This window comes from Chenopodium quinoa, unplaced genomic scaffold, assembly GCF_001683475.1.
Source record: "Chenopodium quinoa cultivar QQ74 unplaced genomic scaffold, ASM168347v1, whole genome shotgun sequence".
In the NCBI taxonomy this organism is placed as follows: domain Eukaryota; kingdom Viridiplantae; phylum Streptophyta; class Magnoliopsida; order Caryophyllales; family Amaranthaceae; genus Chenopodium; species Chenopodium quinoa.
This window is the reverse complement of record NW_018742319.1, coordinates 1-23,868: the sequence shown is the minus strand read 5'-3', so window position 1 is coordinate 23,868 and position 23,868 is coordinate 1. Positions and strand designations below refer to the sequence as shown.

At 38.2% G+C, this 23,868-nt stretch overlaps 1 long non-coding RNA gene across 1 annotated transcript; it reads left to right on the top strand.

The window, feature by feature from the left end:
* Positions 1–22,120: 22,120 nt before the first annotated feature.
* Positions 22,121–22,627, top strand: LOC110689060. The gene is made up of 2 exons (XR_002504790.1): positions 22,121–22,257; positions 22,361–22,627. It is a non-coding gene; the product is annotated as an uncharacterized LOC110689060 (long non-coding RNA).
* The last annotated feature ends 1,241 nt before the right edge of the window (positions 22,628–23,868 follow it).

The following is a 23,868-nucleotide window of genomic DNA, read 5'->3' as shown; positions in this document are numbered from 1 at the left end:
ACAAAATTAGCATTGCCTTAAAACCCGTGGTTTAAGTGCCAAGTGTGGGGTTGTGCGCATCGTGTCGCAAGCCCGTAGCACACCCACACGCACTCCCCGCATCACAGCTCACACCCTTGCCGCACCAAGCCATGCACTCAATATGCTCGCACACCCCACGCACTCACTGCCGCACCACAACAGCCATGTGATGCCTTACACACGCACGCATGCACAGCCGCACCATGCTGCTGCCTGGCTGGTGCTGATGCTGCGTTGCTGTTGTGGATGGGTGTGCTTGTCATGCACATGGCTGCACGCAACCTCGTGCAACCCTTTGGTTGCGTTCTGTTGTGGATGGGTGCGCTTCTTTTGGGCCGGCTGATCGGAGTTATCATTGCCTAGATCTCATTTTTCTTTTTGCTCTCTTCAGGTTTTAGAGACGGCTGAGCAAATCGACTCTCCTTCTGTTTGTCAAACTTTTTGGAGTCCGAATTTTTATTTGAAGAGCAGAGTTCAGACGCCTGTATGTAGGCTTTCGCCTCCATCAGGGCCCTTGGAGGGTGAAGATTTTCCTTGCAGACGAGTTCAAACTTGAAGGTTGACCCGTCCTTCAGACCCTTGAAAAAGTCTTTATAAGCCGCCTCGGCAGACAGTCCCTGAATATGTATTCTCACCAGATTGAACCGCCTGACGTAGGTGTGTATCCTTTCTCTATCCCCCCGCTGTACATGGCCAAGATCAAGGCTCGTTTTCTTTGCAGGGATGCTCATAGAGAAGTTGGAATCAAAACAAGAACGCAAGCGTCTTGAAGCTATTGATACAATTAGCCGTCAGGTTACCGAACAACTGTTGGGCTATGCCTTCAGGGTGGTTGGAAAGCAATGACACCATGTAGCATCATCCAACCCTTGTAGGTACATGAGATGGGTGGATTCCAAAAGGTGGTCTTCTAGGTTGGTAGTACCATCATAGTTCCACCAACACATTTTTGACCTTAGCTTGGCAGTTCGGCCTCAGCAATTTCCCTAGAGAACGTAGAGGGTTGTTCTCCAAGGTTTTGTAGCCGAAGTTGCCAGTCCATAGGCTGGTAGTTATATGCCGTAAGTCCTCCAAAGAAGGCAGGCTGGATGTAAGGAAAATCAGGCGGCCTGTATAATGGCTGGGTGTCACAGCCAAAGAAGAGAGCTAGTACTCCGCCACCGATGTGACACTACCTCGCATCAGCCGCGTGGCAAGGCCGCGCCTCGTCCCGAGTACGACCTTCCTCCTATCATGTTAGGCTTGCCTAGCAACCCGTTGGTCCGGTCCCGCAAAGGCGTGCACTCTACGAAGGCAATAGTAACCTCTCAATCACACCGTCGATGGGACCATGGGCATGAGAATGGCCAATGGGACCATTACTATATTTCTGTCATTTGGGTGATTAATGGAATCACTGAACCAAATCAATATAAGGCTCTTTAGGGGGCAGTTTTAAAAGGAATTGTCTCCTTCGAACAAGTGTACTATTTCGTTAGTGGGTTCAGAATTATTAGAAAGCTAATATATTCAGTGAGGTCAAGTGATCGGAATGTCTGGGTGGAGGCCGCTTCCGATCAGTAATATTAATGAATAATTAATATTACAACTTAATCTTGACTGAACCTTTGGGTCACACCCAAGCATTTAACAAACCGAACCGACGAATTAATTCGGAAAGAATTAATGACTCGACCGAGTAATTTATTTAGACGTCGGAATTTCGAGCTTAGAGCATCGAAACCAAGCGTCGAAAGTCGAGTCGAAAAATAGGGAAAGACGAGACAAGAAATAGTAATAAATTAACAAAAGACAAAAAATACCCCTAGCATCGTAATGCCCAAGCAAACCGAGTGCTAAGGGCGTATGGCCTAGCATGGTGGCTAGCATGCGCACCAAGCCGAGCCTAGGCAGGCTTGTGCGTGCTAGCGCACCCATGCTAGCTTCGCAAGGCTAGGCGCTGCCTAGTGCGTGCTAGCATGCTAGGCGCAGCCTTGTGCGCGCAATGGCTAGCAAGCCATGCCGCAACAAGTTGTAGCAGCTAGCACGCTAGGTGCGCCAGCTCGCCACAATGTAGCAGCAGCATGACTAGGACATTGCTTGCTGCCTAGCAGCGCTGGCCAAGACCAGCAGCAGCCCGCACCAGCATGCTGGGCTTGCTGGCCAGCAGCGCTTGGCAGCCCGCATGCGAGTGTTGGGCCTGCTGGGCTTGCTGGGCGTGGCTGCCACGGACAGCAGCACATGGAAACCCACCTTGGCTGCCTTGGTGCCTAAGGGTGGGTGCCATGTGGCTAGTGGTCCTTGTGTTTGTGTGGAGTGAGGTGGCCGGTTATGGGAGAGGGAGTGGGGAGCAAGTTTGGTCCCCCCCTTCTCCAAGTGGTCTTCACCTAACCACTCACATGAGCTTGCCACTTGTTGATTTATTACTAGCTTGATTATTAATTTTATTTTAGCTTTAAAATAAAATGGAAAAATCATACTATCCCACATTGATGGGAGAGTAAATGATACTCCCATCATTTCCTATAAATACCCAAGTATGGGCATTGGGAATGATGCTTGAGTAAGAGTTGGAAAAGGCATCACAATTAGTGAAAACCTTTGAACTCAATATAATTACTCGGGTTTTATTGGTCGGGTCTTGCTAACCCCAAGACATTGGACCTAGTCGGTTTTGTTGGTGCAGGTGGACTTCGTTGGAGGTCTCCGTGTGAGCGGGACTTGAAGCTTTCAAGTAAGAGCTCATTTTGGAGCGAAGCACGCGTCAAAGGTAATTAGCTTATCTTAATCTTGTGATTAATTTAATTATGTTTATGGTTTTATTTATTGCGAGTGCGGTCTTGTTTTTGGGTTTGTTTCCGCGGTGAGTCGGACTCACTAAACCCTAACAGCGGTATTGGAGCCTCGCTCGTTTATTTTTAAAATCATAATATTTTCAAGGTGTTTTTATGGCTTAGTTTTTCTAGTTTTAAGTTGCTAATTAGATTAGTAACTCGTTTTTTCCAATTTTTACCTTGTATTAGAGCTGTCTTCAGTTCCCGAACCTAAAATTTGACCCAGAAATACTGAATTTTGGGTGGAAAAGGCGTTATGGAAATGGTTTAACCCTTTTAGGGCTCGATGTTTAGCCAAAAAACGACCACAAATGCATTTTTCGAGGGATTTTTCATTTTGACGAAAGATTTCAAGTCTTTCTAACCTTGAAAATTGATTGCATATTTATGGTGGTTATGTATTTGGTTCTTTCCTTAATTTATATGCAATTTTAGACCACTTTAAGCATGATTACTTGGTAGTAATTGGTGCTTGAAAGTTTGGTTTTATTTTTCACATAATTGCAAATTGATTGCATTAAGTGTGAAATTGTTATTCTTTGTTGCTTCCAAGTACTAAAGATTCAATCTTTATTTATGATAAGTGATTGAAACTTTGAGCTACTAAATTCCATGAATTTTGGTTAAACTTTGTTGATTTAATCATTTTTTAGTTGATTGAAATCATAAAGTTTAAAACTTGTGGTTGAAATTGGTTTATCTTCAAATTGGAAGATATAATTTTTCATGAAGTCACAAGTATTAAAGTTGGAGTCTTTATTGAACTTATGTTCATTTTTTCCAACTCCCTTTTATTTTGTCAAAATCTCAAGATTAATTTAAAGTGATTAAATTAATAGTGAGAATTGCCCTAATTTATTTTATTACACCAAGTTAAACCAATTTTATTAAAGAATGGTTCTTGGAAATAAATTTGGTTAATTGCTTTTGGATGAAAAATTTAAGTTGGACTTGTAATTTTTCATTTTTCCTCAAAATTAATTCTAAAATTAATTTAGAATTGATTTATAATGTCACATATGTGGTTGTCGAGGCTGCTGGGGGCTTCGTTCTTAGGTGTGTGGTGCTGTGCGTCTGTGTGTACGAGGAAGGGCGTGGGCTGCTGCTCGCTGCCAGCAGCATAGCGCGCCAGCCAGCAGCAAGCAGCAGCATAAGGTTGTGCGCGCTGTGCGTGCTGCTACGCTTGGCTGGGCTGGGCGTGGCGCATGCGAGCACAAGCAGCCCACATGCATGCTTGGTGTTGCGGGAATGCGCATGGGCATACTACGTGCTTGTTGTACGGAACGTACAATCCATAATTGGCACAATAACCCCGGGTTATTAAGGCGATGCTATTTTAAAGTTAATTTTGGCGTTGCTTAATATGTAAATAAGGGTATTTTTTGGACTCCAAGTCTTAGTGCTAGGCACTTAGACATTTTGGAATTCGTAATTTTGCTTAAATTGTCGTTTTGATTATTTTAATTATTTGGTTTATTTAATTAAAATTTTTGGAGGCTAGGCCTTGGTTTTTGAGCGACATTTGCAAAAATTAATTTTGGCAAATATTTGGGTTCACCGACTTAATTAATTGGATTAGTTAAGTTGGATGCGGAATTTAGTGGGAGCGTCTCTTAGTTATTTCCATAACCGGTTAAAACAACTTTGACTAGTTTAATTAGGCGTGTTAATTGGATTAACCACCTAGATTAGTTACTAGTTCTCGCGCGTTTTATGTATTGTTACTTGTTCATCGTTGTAAAATGCATGGGCCATTCACAGATAGTGAATGGATGAATGGAATGTAAATTCTCTCACAGGTTTTATGAAATGGCAACTAGTGGGGCCCGATTAGGATAGAAAATACGGACTGTGATCCGTGATGTAATTTTTGTAAATCTAAATACGGTCTGCGAACCGTTGAGTATTTTTGTACCTTAATGTTTAGATTAGTCCTAATCGTAGATACTAGCAATTGTAATATTTTAGTCAAGTCTTGAAGACGGGGTTCTTAGAAGACAAAGCCATGAAGTTGCAAATGAAGACCTTTTGAAGACATGAAGATCTCAAGGGGTCATGCTAGTTGCCAAATGCATCTCTATTTATATTTATGTTTATATATATATGAATTATATGTTAGATGCATGTTTAGGATTTCAAATGTTGAGATGATTAATTAAGTTCACTTAAATCAACCAACATAGAAACCCTAGGTCCAAAACACACTTACCAACCGAACGAGGGTAGTGGTGGGCTACGCCAAAGCGAGGCATCACTACTTCTCCAAGGAATGTAAGGCATACCGGGTATGCAAGGTGGTTTTGGTTATACTCAACGATATGAGTGATGGAGTCCTAACATGTCGTGGCAAAGTGAATAAATTGTTTAGAGAGCATTGGATGCGACGATTTATTCAACCAAGAGTGGCTTGGAGCCATTACCAAAGCGTTGCTTACCTTAGGAGATTGAGTGTTAAGACAAGCCAAAGCATGCTTAACCACTCTTTGTTTCTTTGGATCTTGGAATCGACTTATTCTCACCTAAAATGGGGACAATCTTTAATGTGTGAATAAGACGTTTTAAATAAGTTTGATTAAAATGCATGAATTCAATCTTATTTAAGTATAATGAATGGTTTTTCATTTCAAATTCTTTCAATTGTAGAATCATGTCTTCAAATAACTCAAACAACCTATTCTCGTTACGCTCAATTCTCGACAAGGAGAAGCTGAGTGGGCCAAATTTTCTTGATTGGCAAAGGAACTTGCGAATTGTTCTCATGCAAGAGCAAAAGGAATATTTCCTTGATGAGGAAATGCCCGAGACTCCCAATGAGGAGGTGACTCAAGCTGCCCTAAATTGATGGCAAAGTGCCAATCGAGATGTCAAATGCATCATGTTGGCCACAATGTCTCCTGAGCTTCAAAAGACTTTCTTTGAAAAAGAGACGGCTTTTGAGATCATTTCTGAATTGCAGAATATGTTCCAAGAGTAGGCCCGAACTGAAAGGTTTGAAACCCACAGCAGATCCTTGAGAGCAAGCTCAAGAAAGGAGAGCCAGTCAGCCCACATGTACTCAAAATGATTGGATTGTTTGAAAACATGGGAAGGCTTGATGCGGGGTATTCAACCGAGATGGCAATTGACATCATTCTCTACTCACTGCACAAAGGCTATGATCAGTTCAAGATGAACTATAATATGCACAGCATGGAGAAAACCCTCACCGAGCTTCATGGTATGTTGAAGCAAGCCGAGCAAACGCTCAAGGATGAGGGGAAGCATGATATGCTGATGATTAAAAAGGGCAAGCCTTTCAAATTTTCGGGCAAGAAGAAGAAAGGCTTTAAGGGGAAAGGTTAGAAGAAAACTTTTCCGCCTAAGTCTAAAGCTACCAAGGATAAGAAGGTAACGTCTTCTAAATCTGATTCTGAATGTTTCTACTGTAAGAAGAAGGGACATTGGAAGAGAGATTGCCTCAAGTTCAAGGAAGATAAGAAGAACGGAACCGTTGCTTCTGAATCAGGTATATTCGTTATAGACTTTAATTTCACTAGCTTAACATCATGGGTATTAGATACCGGATGTGGCTCACACCTTTGTTCCAATTCTCAAGGACTAAGGAACGCTAAAAGGCTAGAGAAGGGAGAGATTGAACTCTGGGTCGGCAATGGAGCCAGAATTGGTGCCGTATCCGTAGGAACTCTCAGTTTGTCTTTGCCCACCGGGCTAGTTTTGGAACTCGATAATGTTTATTATGTTCCTAACATTACCAAAAACATTATTTCAATTTTGGCGTTGGACGCCAAAGCTTTTGAATTTCGAGTAAAGGACAAAGAATGTTCGTTTTATCTCGATAATGTTTTATATGGTATTGCACATTCTGAAAATGGCCTTTATGTGCTTTCTTTAGACAAACAAGTTTATAATGTGAATAATGATACCAAAAGAGCTAAGACCATAGAGTGAAATCAAACTTACTTGTGGCATTGTCGTCTTGGCCACATCAACATCAAACGCATCAAGAAACTTCTACAAGAAGGTGTTCTTGACTCTTTTGATTTAGAATCGTTTGAGAATTGCGAGGGATGTCTATTAGGCAAGATGGTTAAACAGCCATTCTCCAAGTTGGGAGAAAGGTCAAGTGACTTATTGGGTCTTATACATACCGATGTTTGTGGACCAATGAGCTCAACCACAAGAAATGGACATCGATATTTCATCACTTTCACAGACGACTATAGTAGATATGGCTATGTCTACCTCATGTCGCATAAATATTAATCATTTGAAAAGTTCAAAGAATTTCAGAGTGAAGTTGAAAATCAGCTTGGCAAGAAAATCAAAGCCCTTCGATCGGATCGAGGTGGTGAATACTTAAGCCAAGAATTCGATGACTATCTGAAAGAAAAGGGTATACTTTCAGAATTGACACCTTCAGGAACTCCACAATGGAACGGAGTATCCGAAAGGAGAAATCGGACCTTGTTAGACATGGTACGATCAACAATGGGTCTTAGTGATCTTCCTATCTCTTTCTGGGGACACGCACTTCTAACTGCGGTACTAACACTGAATCGTGCTCCATCAAAAGCTGTAGAAAAGACTCCATATGAATTATGGACGAAGAAACCTCCTAGGTTATCTTTTCTAAAGATATGGGGATGCGAAGCATATGTCAAGAAATTAATTTCTGACAAACTTCATCCCAAATCTAACAAGGTTTAATTTGTGGGCTACCCAAAAGAAACCAAAGGGTATTACTTCCACAAAAAATCGGAGAACAAAGTGTTTGTTGCTTGCGATGGTGTCTTTTGGGAGAAGGAGCACCTTTCCAAGATGACAAGTGGGAGGAAAATCGAACTCGACGAAGTTCGTGAGGATGAGCAACAAAATCATAATGACAGTTAAAGTGCTCAAACAACATCTGTTGACGCAAGTCAAAATGATAAAAATGTGCAAAGTCGAACCGACAATGCAAATGCTCAATCCATTACCCTACGTAGGTCTCAAAGGCCGAGATCTCAATCTGATAGATTTCTTGGTTTAGTATTAACTGAGAATCAGGACATCCTGATTATGGATGGAGATGAACCGGCAACCTACAAGCAAGCAATGGCAAGCACCGACTCTGCTAAATGGCAAGAGGCCATGAGATCTGAAATGGATTCCATGTTTGAAAATCAATTCTGGGACTTGGTTGACTTACCCGAAGGTTATACACCTATCGGATGTAAGTGGATTTTCAAGTTCAAAATCGACAACTATGGAAATGTATTCATTTACAAAGCTAGATTGGTGGCAAAAGATTACAGACAAGTTCATGGTATTGATTACGATGAAACCTTTTCACCAGTTGCAATGCTTAAATCCGTTCGGATCCTCCTAGCGATAGCTGCATATTACAATTATGAAATATGGGACATGGACGTCAAAACCGCCTTCTTTAATGGTTATTTGGAAGAAACTGTGTATATGACACAACCTGAAGGTTTTGTCGACAAAAACATTGCTAGGAAAGTTTGTAAGCTTAAGAAGTCCATTTATGGATTAAAGCAAGCAAGAAGAAGTTGGAATCTGCGATTCGATGAAGCCATCAGTAAGTTTGGTTTTATTAAGAATCCAGATGAATCTTGTGTTTACAAGAAGGTCAGTGGGAGTGACATTGCCTTCCTAGTCTTATATGCCAATGACATATTGCTCATTGGAAACAGCATTCCGTTGTTAGAGTCTGTAAAGGCCTGGCTTGGAAAGTGCTTCTCAAAGAAAGACTTGGGAGAGGCTCAGTACATACTAGGCATCAAGATCTATAGGGATAGATCGAAAAGGATGATTGGATTGAGTCAGAGTACTTATATTGATAAGTTACTTGCTCGATTTGGCATGGAAGAGGCTAAGAGAGGTCACCTGCCAATGTCACATGGCATAACCCTAAGCAAGAAGCAGTGTCCACAGACACTTGATGAGCGGGTAAGAATGAATCAGATTCCATATGCTTCGCTTATTGGATCGATCATGTATGCCATGATATGTACTAGGCTAGATGTATCGTATGCCTTAAGTGCTACGAGCCGTTACCAATCAGACCTAGGAGAGGCGCATTAGACTGCGGCCAAAAAATATCCTAAAGTACCTGAAAAGGAACAAGGATAAATTCCTGGTGTATGGTGGTGTAGAGGATTTAGTTGTGGAAGGTTATACCGTGCACAATCAATCAATCATACAAGTTTCACCTAATCCCTAGCCAAATAACTACTCTAACATCATCATTTAATCAACTAACAACTAAGGAAATCAAGAATCAACAAAATATCAAGAACAACTACACTAATCAAGCATCAAACATCTAAATCAATCCAAACAAACATGAATATTCAACAAAGTAATAAAATGAGATAGAGTTAGAAATATTCATTGATAATAGAGAAGATCTTCAACACAATTGTCACCATTGAATCTCCAATCTCTCAATCACCATTGAAATTCCTCACTTTCTCTCTCTAAATCTACTCCTAAACTAACCCTAAAACTAGAGAGAGAACTCTCCACTAAGCTAATAATATGATCAAAGATTATCTCTAATTGCCTACAAAAACCGGGTTACAAGTAGATATTTATAGGAGGCGCGAAACAAAAACAAAAAAAAATAGGGACCCGAAACGGCACGCCCGCGCCCGTGGGTTGTGCGCCCGCACATCCTCTTGGTTCCTTTAGATCTTCTCGAGGCTTTGTGCATTCACTAATGGGCTTCGAATGAGCGCACCGAATGATGATGATGGACACCAAGGATGATGAGTGCAATCACTAGCGGGTTCAACACCGCATCTTCATGAGAGCAAGGCTCGAGAGCGCAAGAGCTAGAACTTTGAGAATCCACTTCCTTGCATATTGAGCTTTCCTATTGCCATGAGCTTGCTCCAAAAGCATCTTCCACCTTAGTTATCCATCCATATCAAGACCCAAACCTCATAAAATACATACAACCACGAAAATAGAATTAATAAAGGAGAAAAGACTAGAAAATCCATAGAAATGCACAAAACCACAAAATAAGACAAAAAAGGTAAAACATAGAGCAAAATCATGAAACTAAGAATTTAATAAGAAGAAAAACTATAAAAAGAGGGTAAAATCAACTTAAATACTCATCAAATGGGTGCCATTTATGACACCCATCAATGGACGACTTTTGTTACTAGCTCATGAGGTTGAGTCACCGAGCTAGTTGTTGTCATGGTGATGACGACATGGAGGAATTTCTTTTGACATGTTTGACTTGATTTGTTTTTCTATTTCAGCATGTTCCTCCAACACGCACTCGTACAAGACCCGAGGATCGGAGGGAGAGATCCGAATCCGGCTAGAGGTATCGATGTACTTCGGCACGGAGCCAAGGTGGTCGAGTGTAGTCGAACCACACTGTAGTACTAGAAGATTTGGGTTCTTCCTCTGAGGGTGCTTCGAAGAGGCCGACTGGCCAAGGAGGTGCGAGATCGGTTCGTTTAGCGGGTGGTGGAGCGTATGAGGTTGGCTCATCTTCGCAGCAGCCTCAATATTTGGGAGTGCAGCAACAGGGTGAGGTAGGATGGACTGGCCCCACTCTTCTATTTTCGACCATCCGTGAATCCGTGATCCTGATGCTGGTGAGGGGTTGACTCCTCGAACTGTACAGTTCTTTGATATGTTTGGAGTTCCTCCCCATTTGCATCCTCCACCATCATAGTTGTACCTGTATATATTTATTTTGACTTTGTAGGAATTTTCTTATTTGTATTATATGAATTGACACTTATGTTAGACATATAGTATATATATCCTATGTTACTATGTCTATTTTATTTTTTTGCACTTTTATTTTTCATTTTATGTGCATAAGAGTGTGAAAAAAAAAACTTTGTGACTAATTTTTTGAGCAAAAATTTCCGTCATTTTATTATTAATGGAGGGTATCCGACTTTCTCCCCCAAAAAGAAAAGAATGAAAAATAAAATTGGATATGACTAAAAATAAGCTTTAATTTAATTAAACTCAAAATAATCAAATGTGGGATAAGTGTTTGGAATAAATTTGCCAAAAAATAATATTTGGATAAGGCTTTGAAAAGAATCAAAACCGTAAAGTCAAAGTACAAATCCGAGTCAAAGTCGGATATATATGGTCAGCTAAGCGCATAGTTCTGATGTGGAAAGAACTAAATTGTCGCGGCACGCTAGCATTAGTCACGGCGCGACATCTTTTTCGCGGCGCGCTGGTTTTATTCTTCTGAATCTTTCTTGGATTAGGTTTCCGCCAGTTCTGTTTATATATAGCCCCCAAATCCGTCAATTTTGGTATAATTCGAACTGAAAAAATAATCTCATCTTTAATTTTCCATAATGTCTAAGAATTTTAGCGATTTTACTCGTGAAGGTGTCGGTCTTTGATTGCTAAAGAGAGGAAAGGGCATGAATTTTTCCACTTGGGGGTTTGTTTGGAATTAAGAGGGTAGATCTTAACATAGATTTTATTCATACCGCTTTAGAGTATCGGAATTCGGACACTCATTGCTTTAGGTTAGGTCTTGATGAAATTTGCCCTTTACCTTAAGAATTTAGTGCCATTCTTGGCTTCCCTTCTTTAGATCTGCGGAAATTCCTAAAGTGAGCGAATATTATTATAAATATCTTGAGCGCTTTCTTAACCTTAGGGATGAAAAAGATATAGTATATGGGAATGTGGTTAATTTGAAAGAATTTGCACGTTTTTATTTTGATAGACCACGCTCGGAGTCTTTTCATGTTTATAAGAGAAGGGCTTTCTTCTTTTCCATTTCTAGCCAATATATCCTCACTAGTGGTAATATTCGTGAGGGTCTAGCAATATTAGTGTCTGTCATGGAGCAAATTAAATCAAGAAGAAATCCAATGCCATTAATTATTGTTAGAGAAACAATGCTTAGCTTAGATGAGCTAAAAAGAAATCTAAAATCACCTCTTCGAGGTTCTCCGATATTATTACAAGTAGAAAATTGTTATTTTTAATTGCAGAATTCAAAAATATTTAATTTTGTATAGTAATACTAATTATTTGCATTGAGTTTTTGTATATATGGCCAATGGTGTGACTTAAATCAATCAGCCCTCCTAACAATATTAAAAATATACACCAAATTGCTTTGTAAGAAGGAAGAAACGCTTCTCCATAAAGATGGGTTGTTCCTTGGTGGAATAGCCAACCTATCTGTCATCTTCATAGTTTGTCCAAGTTGACCTTTTATTACCCTTTAAGAGTGAAGAGACAATATGGATTTGCTCAAACCATTCCCTATGAAGATCTTGGTCGCCCTTATGAATTTCCAGTTTCACAAGACATAGAGTGGTTTGATGACTATTGGTGTGCTAGACCTTTGTGGGAAGTTGTTACCCAAAAGGTTCCTCCTTCTTTATCTAGGGATGTGAAGCAGTGGTTAACCGGTAGATCTCAAAAGGACAAGAACAAAGTTCTAAAGATGAGCAAGACTAATGTGAAAGACCTCCTAGGAGATAAGAAAATTCCTCCTAAGGAACGGTGGGGTAAAAGAGTTGAATTCAAGACCCTTGTTATGCCTAAGAAAAAAAGTATTGCCAAGGGAAAGGAGAAACGAAAAACGGAATCTATAGAAAAAAAAATATGGGTTGAAAAGAAACATGGTGTAATGGCTATTGGAGAAACTATCAATTCTAAAATTGTGCGCAGATCTTCTAAGGGATCCCTATTGGTGAAAGAGATAGATGATGAAGAAGAAGCATAGAAGAATTATAAAAGGGCCAGAAGTGAAAAGAGGAGTTAGAGAATTGCTTTTACTATCAATTTATTAGTCAATTTTATTTTTAAGCCTTTAATTATAATTCCATCAATAATGTAATTTTACAGATTAGAGCATTGCGACATTTGTAAAAATTAAAATGGCCGCACCCTGTAAAGGGTTGCCTAGGTATCCTTTCCTAAGGAATCAAGCCAAATGTAACTCTCTTTAGTATGTTACTCAAGTTATCATGGGTAGAATTTTTAAAGCTGGTCAAGATTTGTCATATGGTTAGAATTTCTTGACCTTTTTTTTAAGGGTCTAACCTGCAATTTTGATATCATTGAGTACGATGTAGAGCTTCTAATTGTTTTCAACGAGTAGAATTAGCTCCTCATATCTTACTCTAGTTCATTCGACTTCACCGAGTTTACTATCCGACACGATGCATAGGGAAGGTATTTCTAGCTCTACTGGTTGTACGTGACGAGGTGAAAACTAGGTCGTTGTCTAATCTTCCCTCGGTCAAACAAAATTTATAAACACTTAACAAACCTAAATACGAGTATAGAGGCAAGTCAAGGGTCGAACCCAAAGGAACGATAACGTTCAAATACTTTTGATTTGGGTGCCTAAGCTAGGTCAAAGCCAAAGATAAAGAGAGAATACTAACAACTAACAAAACAAGTAACCAAGGAAATAAAACACTAGAAACGGGGATCAACAAGTAATCATGACAATTGCAAAAACTTGGGAAGATCATGTCAATCAAAGGTTGTGAAGACTAATGATAAGAGCAATCAATTGGAATCAAATAGCTATCACCTAATTGTTAAGATAGGGTTCACTATGAATAACAAACTAAGAGAATCACAATCCAAACCAATCAATAATTGCAATTCTTAAATCAATTGGTCATGTCATTATCAATTACAATGCAATCTAGCATAATTCTCAAGGCCTAATCGAATTACACACATGAAAACCTTCATTAATCACTTTAATCTCAACAATCAATCAACAAAATTCCCAAATTAATCACAATCAATCAATCATACAAGTTTCACCCAATTCCTACTTAACCAACTATTCAAGAATCATAATCTATCAACTAAAAACTATGGAAATTAAGAATGAACAATATATCAAGAACAATTACACTATCAAGAATCAAACATCAAATTAAAACCAAACAAACATGAAATTAAATAAAGCAATAAGGTGGGATAGAGTTAAGAATGCTCATTGATAATAGAGAAGATCTTCAACACAATTGTCGCCCTTGTATCTTCAATCTCTCAATTACCATTGAAATCCCACACTTACTCTCTCTAAAACCACACCTAATATATAGAGAGAAACTCCTAAACTACCCTAATCATCCTTAGAGGAAACATAAACTATTCTAAAACTAAAGAATTTCATGTATGAAGACTAAAGAAAGCCGTACAAAATATATACAAACGGAGAAAAGAAGTTAAATCGCGAATAAAACCCAGAAAGCTACGTGTGCGGAGGAAAACAGAACACGAGGGAAGCCGTGCCCGCGGCTAAAGCCCGCGCCCGCAGGGTGGCCGCGGCCAACCCGTGGTAGCTTGCTGCCCAAAACTGGCAAAGTTGAGCTGTAATAACCCGCGCCCGCGGGGTCAGGTCCCGCGTCCGTAGTTGCTAGGTGCGCAGTTGTGCTACTGCGCATGGCTGCTCGGGTGTGCTGCTGCTCGTGGCAGCTTAGGCAGCGTGGCTAGGTGTTCGGGCTTGCTGCCTTGATGCTCGGGATCGCCACCTTGGATCTTGTGATTGTGGAGCTTGCTTGGTTTGGCTTGACTGGCATTCTTGGCTTCTCGAACTTGGCTCCGTTGACTTCCTTGAATGCGCTTGAGCTTCCTCCTTGAAGATTAAATCCTAGGAAACTCAACACACCTACAAAACAAGTCAAAGAAACGGAGAAGCAAGAGATAAAGCCGAGAAATGAATAAAATAATAACAAAAACCATTAAAAGCACGCATTTCCCTAAACTTACCCAGATACACACAATTCAAGCATTATTACCTAAAAACACGACATAAAAGACTAAAGACGAGCATAAAAATATGTAGAAAACCTAGCCTAAGAGTGCCATAAATGGCACGCATCAAAATTCCCCCAAGCTGAACTTTTGCTCGTCATCGAGCAAAACAAAATCCAACCCAAGGGAAAAATGATGAAATTATTCAAGCAAAGAAAGAAACACGAAAAAGAGAAGATGGGAATATAAACTAACTCACTTTCGTAGGAATCACAGTCAACTTTAGCAACTAAAGACAAGCCATTTAAACCCCTAGATCGCCCTAGAGGACGAGTGATGCTCTCGTAAAGGTTTCCTAAGAGATTAACCTATAACTCTCATAATAATACAAACACGGCAAAGCATGAGAAGGATTCCAAAATACAAGAAAAGTAAACAAATGTTCATGAAAGGACTTTTCCAAATGTACAAGTACAAATGAATGCAAATCTTTCTAAACAAGCAAGGAAGTGCACATTCCAAGATACCCGAGGTTGATTGAAACATAAACGACCGAAAAAAGAGATAATTTTGGGCTACTTGACGTCTTGACAATGCATCCCCTCTCCTTAGGCTATGACTCATAATTCCCTCCCACGATAGGTGACTAAACCTCTAGGTCAAAAGGACTTTCAAAGGTTGTAATGTAAGGCAAAAAGGGTAAATAGTAGGCTAAAATTTAGTGGTTTTCCTAATTAGTGAAGCAAAGGGTGATCAATCCTCAACACCATAATCATGTAAGCACTAAACAAAAGCACCAACACCCCTAAGCTTATTCAAAGCTAACAACACAAACATATACACAAAAACAGTGAGAACGCTTCCCCCAAGCTTAAATGGAGCATTGTTCTCAATGCTCTAAATAAGGAGAAGGATACTCACATCAAAATATTTTTGCATTTTTTTTTTATTTTCCATTATTTTCTTTTTTTTTTTTCTTTATTAGCGATTTGTCCTCGCCTCTTTTAACTTTGGACGGCTTTTTCAACTTTACACTTGCTTTGTCCTTGCCTTTTTTTTAACTTTGGACGTCTTTTTTCATTTATTCATTTACCATTATGATATACGTGTTTTATACAATGGTTTTCCCCGGTTTGATTGCATGATTTTACATGGTTTTGAGCTCTACGGAGCTATTTCTTGCTAACAATCTCTTCTTTAGTGTATTCGATTGTTTTAGTAAGCTTTTCAGGAATATGAAGCGTTTCTAGGCAATTGGACGTGTTTTTAGTAGATTCGGAAGAGTTGATAGCCAAGAACTGAAATTTATGTGGAATGCCCGATCGGGCAGGCTTCGCCCGGTCAGACCGGGCGATGAAGAAATCAAGTTATGAGATGCAATTTTGGAAACGTGTTACGCGCGCCCGACCGGGCGAGGTTCGCCCGGTCAGACCGGGCAAAGAAGGAAAACTGTCGTATTTTACGCAGCCTTCCTCCGCCCGATCGGGCGAGGTCCGCCCGGTCAGACCGGGCAAAGCTCAAGAACGCGTATTTTCTTATTTTTCCGAAATATTATCTTTTGGGGGTATAAATACCCTTTTGTAATTAACTTTTAGACAGTTAGTTTTTCATTAGTTTTCTCCTTAAGCCCTAGAAAACTCTCAAGAACCCTAGTTTTATTTTCTTAAGCAATTTCAATCTTTAATCCTAGTTTTATTAATTGTTCCTCAAGAATTCAAGATCATCAATTGAAGTATTTGGTATTTCTTACTTTCCATCTCTTTTATTTATTTTATAGTTCTTTAATTATGTGTTCTCTATTAGATCTTGTTTTTGATTTAATTATGATTTGTGAGTAGTTTCCTTAATCCGGGATCTTGCTAAGCCCGATTATGATTGATGTATAAAGTAGATCTTTAAATTCCCCAATAATAATCCCAATTGACATGCTTAATTGATTGTGTTTATGCCAATACTAGATTAGGGATAATTAGTATTGTTATCATCCCTTTGTTCTTATTGCAACGGAAGTTGGGTATTAACGGGATTAGGTTATTTCAATTAAGGGTTTGAAGATCATCACGGAAGTAGATGATTGAATAATTAGGAATCTAGGCATGGTGTTTAATGTCCCTTATTCGCTTGATTCCACGGAAGTAGGCTTGATAGTTAATTTGGGAAGCCATTGATAACTCGGAAGAGACCTTTGGTATTATTATTAGGGATTGCTTTTCTTCTTGTCAATTGATTTATATATTGGGGGTAGATTTATTAGTTTATCAATCATAATCGTGGTGATGCTTGATCTTGGATGCTTTAGTTTATTGATTAATATTTCCTCTAGTTAATTGTGTTATTTAATAAATTAGTTGATTATTATCATCCATTATTGATTGGTCACGTGCTTAGTGATTAATTGAGTCTGATTAATTGAATGAACCATAGTCTCTTGGGATTCGATCCTTACTTGCCCTACTACACAGTTAGAAGGAATAGTTAGGTTATTTTTGTTAGGTACGCGATAAGCCTATCACATTATTTACACAAAAATCACAACACAAACTTGCTTTCAAGAGAACCAAATATCCAAGCTCCTCCACCACAAACTCCAACAATAATGATCAATTGCTTCACAAAAACCAAGAATGGAAATGAAAATGAAACAAAAGGCTCAAGATCTAAATATTTGGCTTGAAAAGAAGGGAAAAGGCTCAAATGGTTACCAAGTAGGCAAATGTAAACCCAAAAACTAAAAAATTAAGAAAACTATCCTAGAAAAGAAAAATTACCACCCTGAAAAGATGCCTTTGTCCTCCCTAGATGGTTCGGTCTCGAGTTTGAGAATTATGTGTCAAGATTCTAGATGAGGTTCACAATAGTCAATGATTCATGCCACTCATGCAAAACTATGTTGAAGGCTTAAAAAATAATGAACCTCACATGGATGTAGCAAAAACTCACTATTGGTGTCAATTCGACTATAGGAAGCAACTACCAACATGCCACAAAAAAGTTGAATCCGGTTTCATGGTCCCACTAGTTCTAACCAACTACCTTAGCATGCTTTAACCAAGAATCAACCAAGCATACTCTCAAACCATGCACACCGTTACCATTTAAGAAAAAAAACTTTCAACTATACAAGTCCAAAAGTATTATGTCCAAAGCAAGAACAAAATAAAACGCATCGCAAATCTGCCTTGATAGAAACAAAAATCTTTTTGGGATTTTTCAAAATAAAGAACATAGAAATGTATATACTAATGTGCATGGAATATATAAATCAAAATCCCACCAAACATGTTAGAATACCCTCCCCAATCTTGAATGAGACAACATGCTCAAACATAAAACAAATATTCCACGGGAGGGGAAAACAAAGAGATCAATCCAACAGTATCAACACATGTCCAACAACGCATAAACTATTAGAGAAGGAGCAAAGAAAGATATTATCGGATGTTAGGTAGGTGTAAATACCCGCAAATGACCCAATTCAACCTTTCAAAGCCAATTTCCTCAAGAATTGAAAATTGCTTTCCATATGCTAGCAAAATAGGAATCAATCTTCCTTGATTCTTTATTCAAACCAATGTACCAAAGTATATCTTCAAGTCATGTAACTAGGAAAAGGCACACAAACATTTCCATGAGATAAAATCTATTCTAAAAAGAAAAGAAAATGAAAGTAATAAAGCACAAGTTACTTCCCGAGAAAGGCATGCTTAAAGTCCAAGCTTGATCGCTCTAGAAAATAATAATTCAACGCACGCAAGAGATTGTCAAATGCACTACTACAAATTTCATATTATAAACGGTAGGCAAATGACGGGAAGAGTACGTGCAACAAGGATAGTGCACGCAAATGAGGAGAGAGATGCCAAGAAAAGGAAGAAGAATCAATAGAAAATTCAACAAAATAAGAAAATGAAAAAGAAGAAGAAGAAGGCAAACTCTCCTCAAAATATTTTTGGGTGGCTACATCACCCTCTTCCTTAATAGGGGACGAATGAGGCACATGTAAATCATCATAGACAAGGGGTCCCCAATATGCTCATTAACAAAGGAAGGGAGGGATATAGGAGTGTAGGGGAAGTGGTTGAAATTGCTTGAAAAAGGGAAATAAGAGGGAATAGGGGGCTATGGTATCACAAATGAACTCTTTCTCACCACCATGCCTCAAATCCCCAATAAGAGCATGAAAATAAATCATAGAATCCTCAAAAGAAGAACACTCATGATTGGGGACGAATGAGGCACATGTAAATCATCATAGACAAGGGGATCCCCAATAGGCTCATTAACAAAGGAAGGGAGGGATATAGAAGTGTAGGGATGTGGTTGAAATTGCTTGAAAAAGGGAAATAAGAGGAGGGAATAGGAGCTATGGTATCACAAATGAACTCTTTCTCACCACCATGCCTCAAATCACAAGTAAGGGCATGAAAAAACAATCATAGAATCCTCAAAAGAAGAACACTCATGATTATCATCTCCCTCAAACATCCAACTTCCAACAGGAACTACATAATCCCCTTTACTACAATCATGAACCACAACTCCCTCAACTTCTTTAAAGCCTTAAGTCTCAAAGCCATGCCTGAATGGATGCAAATTCATTTCAAACTCATCTCTCTTCCATGAAGCATTCTTAATAAACTCACTCAAAAAGACTATAGGTTTTCATTTGACACTCAACGAACACATTGGTCATAACCTCAATCGAGTTCGAATACTCATGGATAGAAGAATCACAACCATGCATAAGAGATTCATCAAGATAGGAAGGAGGGTGAGGGTTTTCAAAATTAACACTCTCTTCATTGTCAACTCCTTCACCATCACTCAAATGCTCACCAATAGGATCCTCACACTTTCTTGGTTGCTCAAAATCATCATCATCATCCTCAACACACTCATTAAATTGGGTTTTTTCACAAATAAGCATCAAGGATGACAATTGGCTTTCTAACTCTTCTTTTCTTCTCCTTTCCTCCTCAAGACGCTCTCATTCTTTTTCATTATCTCTAATTGACCTCTCATATAATGAATCATCTCCTTACTAGGCCTAAGATCATTATCAAGCTCAATGCACCTAATTTGAGATTCAAAAGTAGAAATAAGAGATTCAAAAGGTGAAGAAGGTTGAGGCTCAAAAGAGAAGAAGAAGTACAACCAAGATTGGAAAAATCAACATTAAGATCATGAGCATATACATCACATTAGGGAGTGGGGGCACAATCAAACACATGAGATTCATCATTAAGGGAACGAAGTACATCACAAGAAGGCATGGTAAATAATGAAGAATATTGAAACACACCATTAGCATCAACTTGAGCATGCACCTCATCATCATGAAGAAAAGGGAAATAAAGTTGAAATCATGTGTTCTAGGTTCACTTAAGGGATCATGTAACAAATCATGGGGATTCATGCTAATATTAGAAGAATCAAGACATTGCATATCAATATTAGAACCATGATTACCCTTATCATAAACATCCCTAGCAAACAAAACATAAAAATCCCAAGCACCGTCAATTGACAATGCTCTAAATTCACCATTATGCATACATTCAACTTCATCCCTAGTTTGCTCATTCAAACCAAAATAACAAATCTCACAAGCCTCCCAAAGACTACAACAATTACAATCTAAATCTTCCTCAAGTCTATTGAAATATTCACAAAAAGGCTCATTGTCATATTGAGGAAACGACAGATATGCCATTTTTTATAATAAACAAACAAAAAACAAATAAAAGAAAAGTATAAACAAAGATATAGACTCAAGAAATAAAAAACACTCAAACATAGACACCGTTCCCCCGGCAACGGCGCCATTTTGACGAGGGGAAAACTAGGTCGTAATCTAATCTTCCCTCGGTCAAACTAAATTTATAAACACTTAACAAACCTAAATACGAGTATAGAGGCAAGTCAAGGGTCGAAACCCAAATGAACGGTAATGTTCAAATGCTTTCGATTTGGGTGCTTAAGCTAGATCGAAGCCAAAGATAGAAAGGAGAATACTAACAACTAACAAAACAAGTAACCAAGGATATAAAACACTAGGAATGGGGATAAACAAGTGATCATGACAATTGCAACAACTTGGAAAGATCATGCCAATCAAAGGTTGTGAAGACTAATGATAAGAGCAATCAATTGGAATCAAAGATCTACACTAGTAGAAAAAATGTACATTTGCGTCGCCATATTTGCGTCACTCATTCTAAGGAGCGAAGAAAATGTTTATGTTTACCATCCTTTTAAGTTATTTGCGTCGCATGTTATTCAAGAAGCGACGCAAAACTCAAGTGCATTTCAGCTTTCTCTCATTTGCGTCGCTCTTATTTATTAAAGCGACGCAATTAATAAACTTATTTGCGTCACTCATTTGTTAACAAGCGACGCAAATAAGTGATTAAGTAAATTGTGTCACGCTTTTACTACATGAGCGACGCATATGAGCTGTGTACAATATCATAAACAAGGTTATTTGCGTCGCTTTTTTATAATAAAGTGACGCAAATAACTCTTTTGGCTTTAGGTTATCTGCGTTTTTTTACCTTAGTTTTTCATCACATGCGCCTACATTCACTAATCAAAAAGAAAAAAAAACAAGAGTTCTTCAATTCCAGTGAATTTTCTACAAGAAGAAAGAGAGGAATTTTAATTTATTTTCAATTAATTTTTAGTTGATAATGAAGAATGAACAAATGATAGAATGATGATTGATGGATAGTCTAAATATAGGAGGAGTGCTGAATTGCCGAATTTAGTAGGCTTATTGCTAAGATTATTGGATGGAAGGGGAGGGCGTGTCTGCATTTGAAGGACAATCATGATGAAATGATTCCAAAGGGCGGTACTAGAAACCAAAGCAGTTCTAATTTAGGAATTTTAGTACACAGCAAAGGTGATGATTCATCTTAAGGGAAAGAGAGGGTGTCTAAATTTGAGGGACAATCATGATAAATTTTGAGGACTGCACAATAACCCAAGGTAGTTTTATGTTTGGAATTTTAATAGACAGCAAGGTGAGATTCCTTTCTTATTTCGGCATGTGTGGTTATGATCTTTTTGCTGTATGTAGAAAGACATTTGGGGATGGAAGTAAACTGATGGGATGTGTAATTCATTTTAGGATATATATGAAGGTGCTAATTGTCTATTTTGGGAATTGATACAAACAATCATTTTGATTCCATGAAACAGTAAGCTGGTTACTAAGGATGATGTCAAATTTGTGAGTGTATTGTAGTTTCTTGGTAGAACCTTACTAGGTGGCATTTTATTTCACCCAAATTTATCATTAGTTTCATTCTTGTAGGATGCCATTCGGCCATTCCTCATCAAGCTAACTGAGAAATATGATAAAAAATTTTTCTTGAACCCCCATAAAGAATGAGTTAATTATTGGGGCTTTGATCACTAGAGTTAGACAACTTCAACAGCTAGGTTTGGTCATTGATAAGCTGGGAATGACAGGAGTAACAAGTTCATTCGATGTGAAGCTGTAGAAGGTACTGACAACAATAGAAAAAGAGAGCAAAGACATGGATTAGTATAAGATCTAAATTCCATGTAGTGTCCTCAACAATTGGGTGGACGTGAGTGTGGCTACTACGTCATGCGTTATATGTACGAAATACTTGAACATCACCATAGCAGTGAGGATCTTATTCAGGTATGAGTTGTCAAATATTTCATTTTTGTTTGATAAATACAATTTGATGTTAGCTACAATCTTGAATTTAAACTTTCCTCTTGTATATTTGTTGAGTTGATAGGATTTTTCAAGAACTACACCGTACACCGAGGAGGAGATAAATGAGATTCGAGATATTTGGGCAGAGTATTTTATATGTAATGTTGAACTTTAGATTTACACTTAGCGCATGTTGGACTCTTGTTTTGGATTATAGGCTTGAAATGAATGAATTTGGTTAATTGGTGTTGGGATGATGAGTATAATGTCTATGATATTGAGATGTAATTTATTGGACAGGTTGTTAATATAATGCCGTCATTCCCAATTTTATGGGTAGGCCAAATTACAAAGGAGACTCTGCCGAAATTTACATTTGCATTATTTAATAATATTGCATTTTAATTTCAATTATATTAGCGTTAGCATATTACTTTATACCACTAGTAAGGAAAACAGGTACTACAAACATATACAAGGCAATTATTATAATTAAAAAAAAATTCACCTCATTTGCGTCACTCATTAAACAAACAAGTGACGCAAATACAGCAATTTTGTATTGTCTACTCAGTCATTTGCGTCACTCCTATATAAACAAGTGACGCAAATAACAAATAAGAAGATTATCAGAAGAGTCATTTGCGTCGCTCTTTTATAGAGGAGTGACGCAAATAACAAAAAGAAGTTTATCAGAAGAGTCATTTGCGTCGCTCCTTTATAAAGGAGTGACGCAAATAACAAAAAAAAGTTTATCAGAAGAGTCATTTGCGTCGCTCCTTTATAAAGAAGCGACGCAAATGACTCTTATTTGCGTCGCGCCTAGGAGCGACGCAAATGACTTAAAAGTCATTTACGTCGCGAGCAGTTGCGTCGCTCATAGAAGCGACGCAAATACACTATAAATGAGCGACGCAAATGAGCCTTTTTCTATTAGTGCTATTTCCTAATTGTTAATATGGTTCACTATGAATAACAAACTAAAAGAATCACAATCCAAACCAATCAATATTGCAACTCCTAAATCAATTAGTCTTATAATTAGAAATTACAATGCAATCTAGCATAATTCTCAAGGCCTAATCGAATTACATACATGCAAACCTTAATTAATCACTTTAATCTCAACAATCAATAAACACAATTCCCAAATTAATCACAATCAATCATACAAGTTTCACCTAATTCCTACCTAATTAGCAACTATTCAAGAGTCATCATGTATCAAACTAACAACTATGGAAATCAAGAATCAACAATATATCAAAGAACAATTACACTATCAAGAATTAAACATCAAAATTAAACCAAACAAACATGAAATTAAACAAAGCACTAAGGTGAGATAGAGTTAATAATGTTCATTGATAATAGAAAAGATCTTCAACATAATTGTCACCCTTGTATCTTCAATCTCTCAATCACCACTGAAATTCCTCACTTTCTCTCTCTAAAACTACTCCTAATCTAGAGAGAGAGACTCTTAAACTACCCTAATCCTCCTTAGAGGAGAGAGAAACTATTCTAAACTAAAGAATTTCATGTATGAAGACTAAATAAAGCCGTACAAAATATTTACAAATGGAGAAA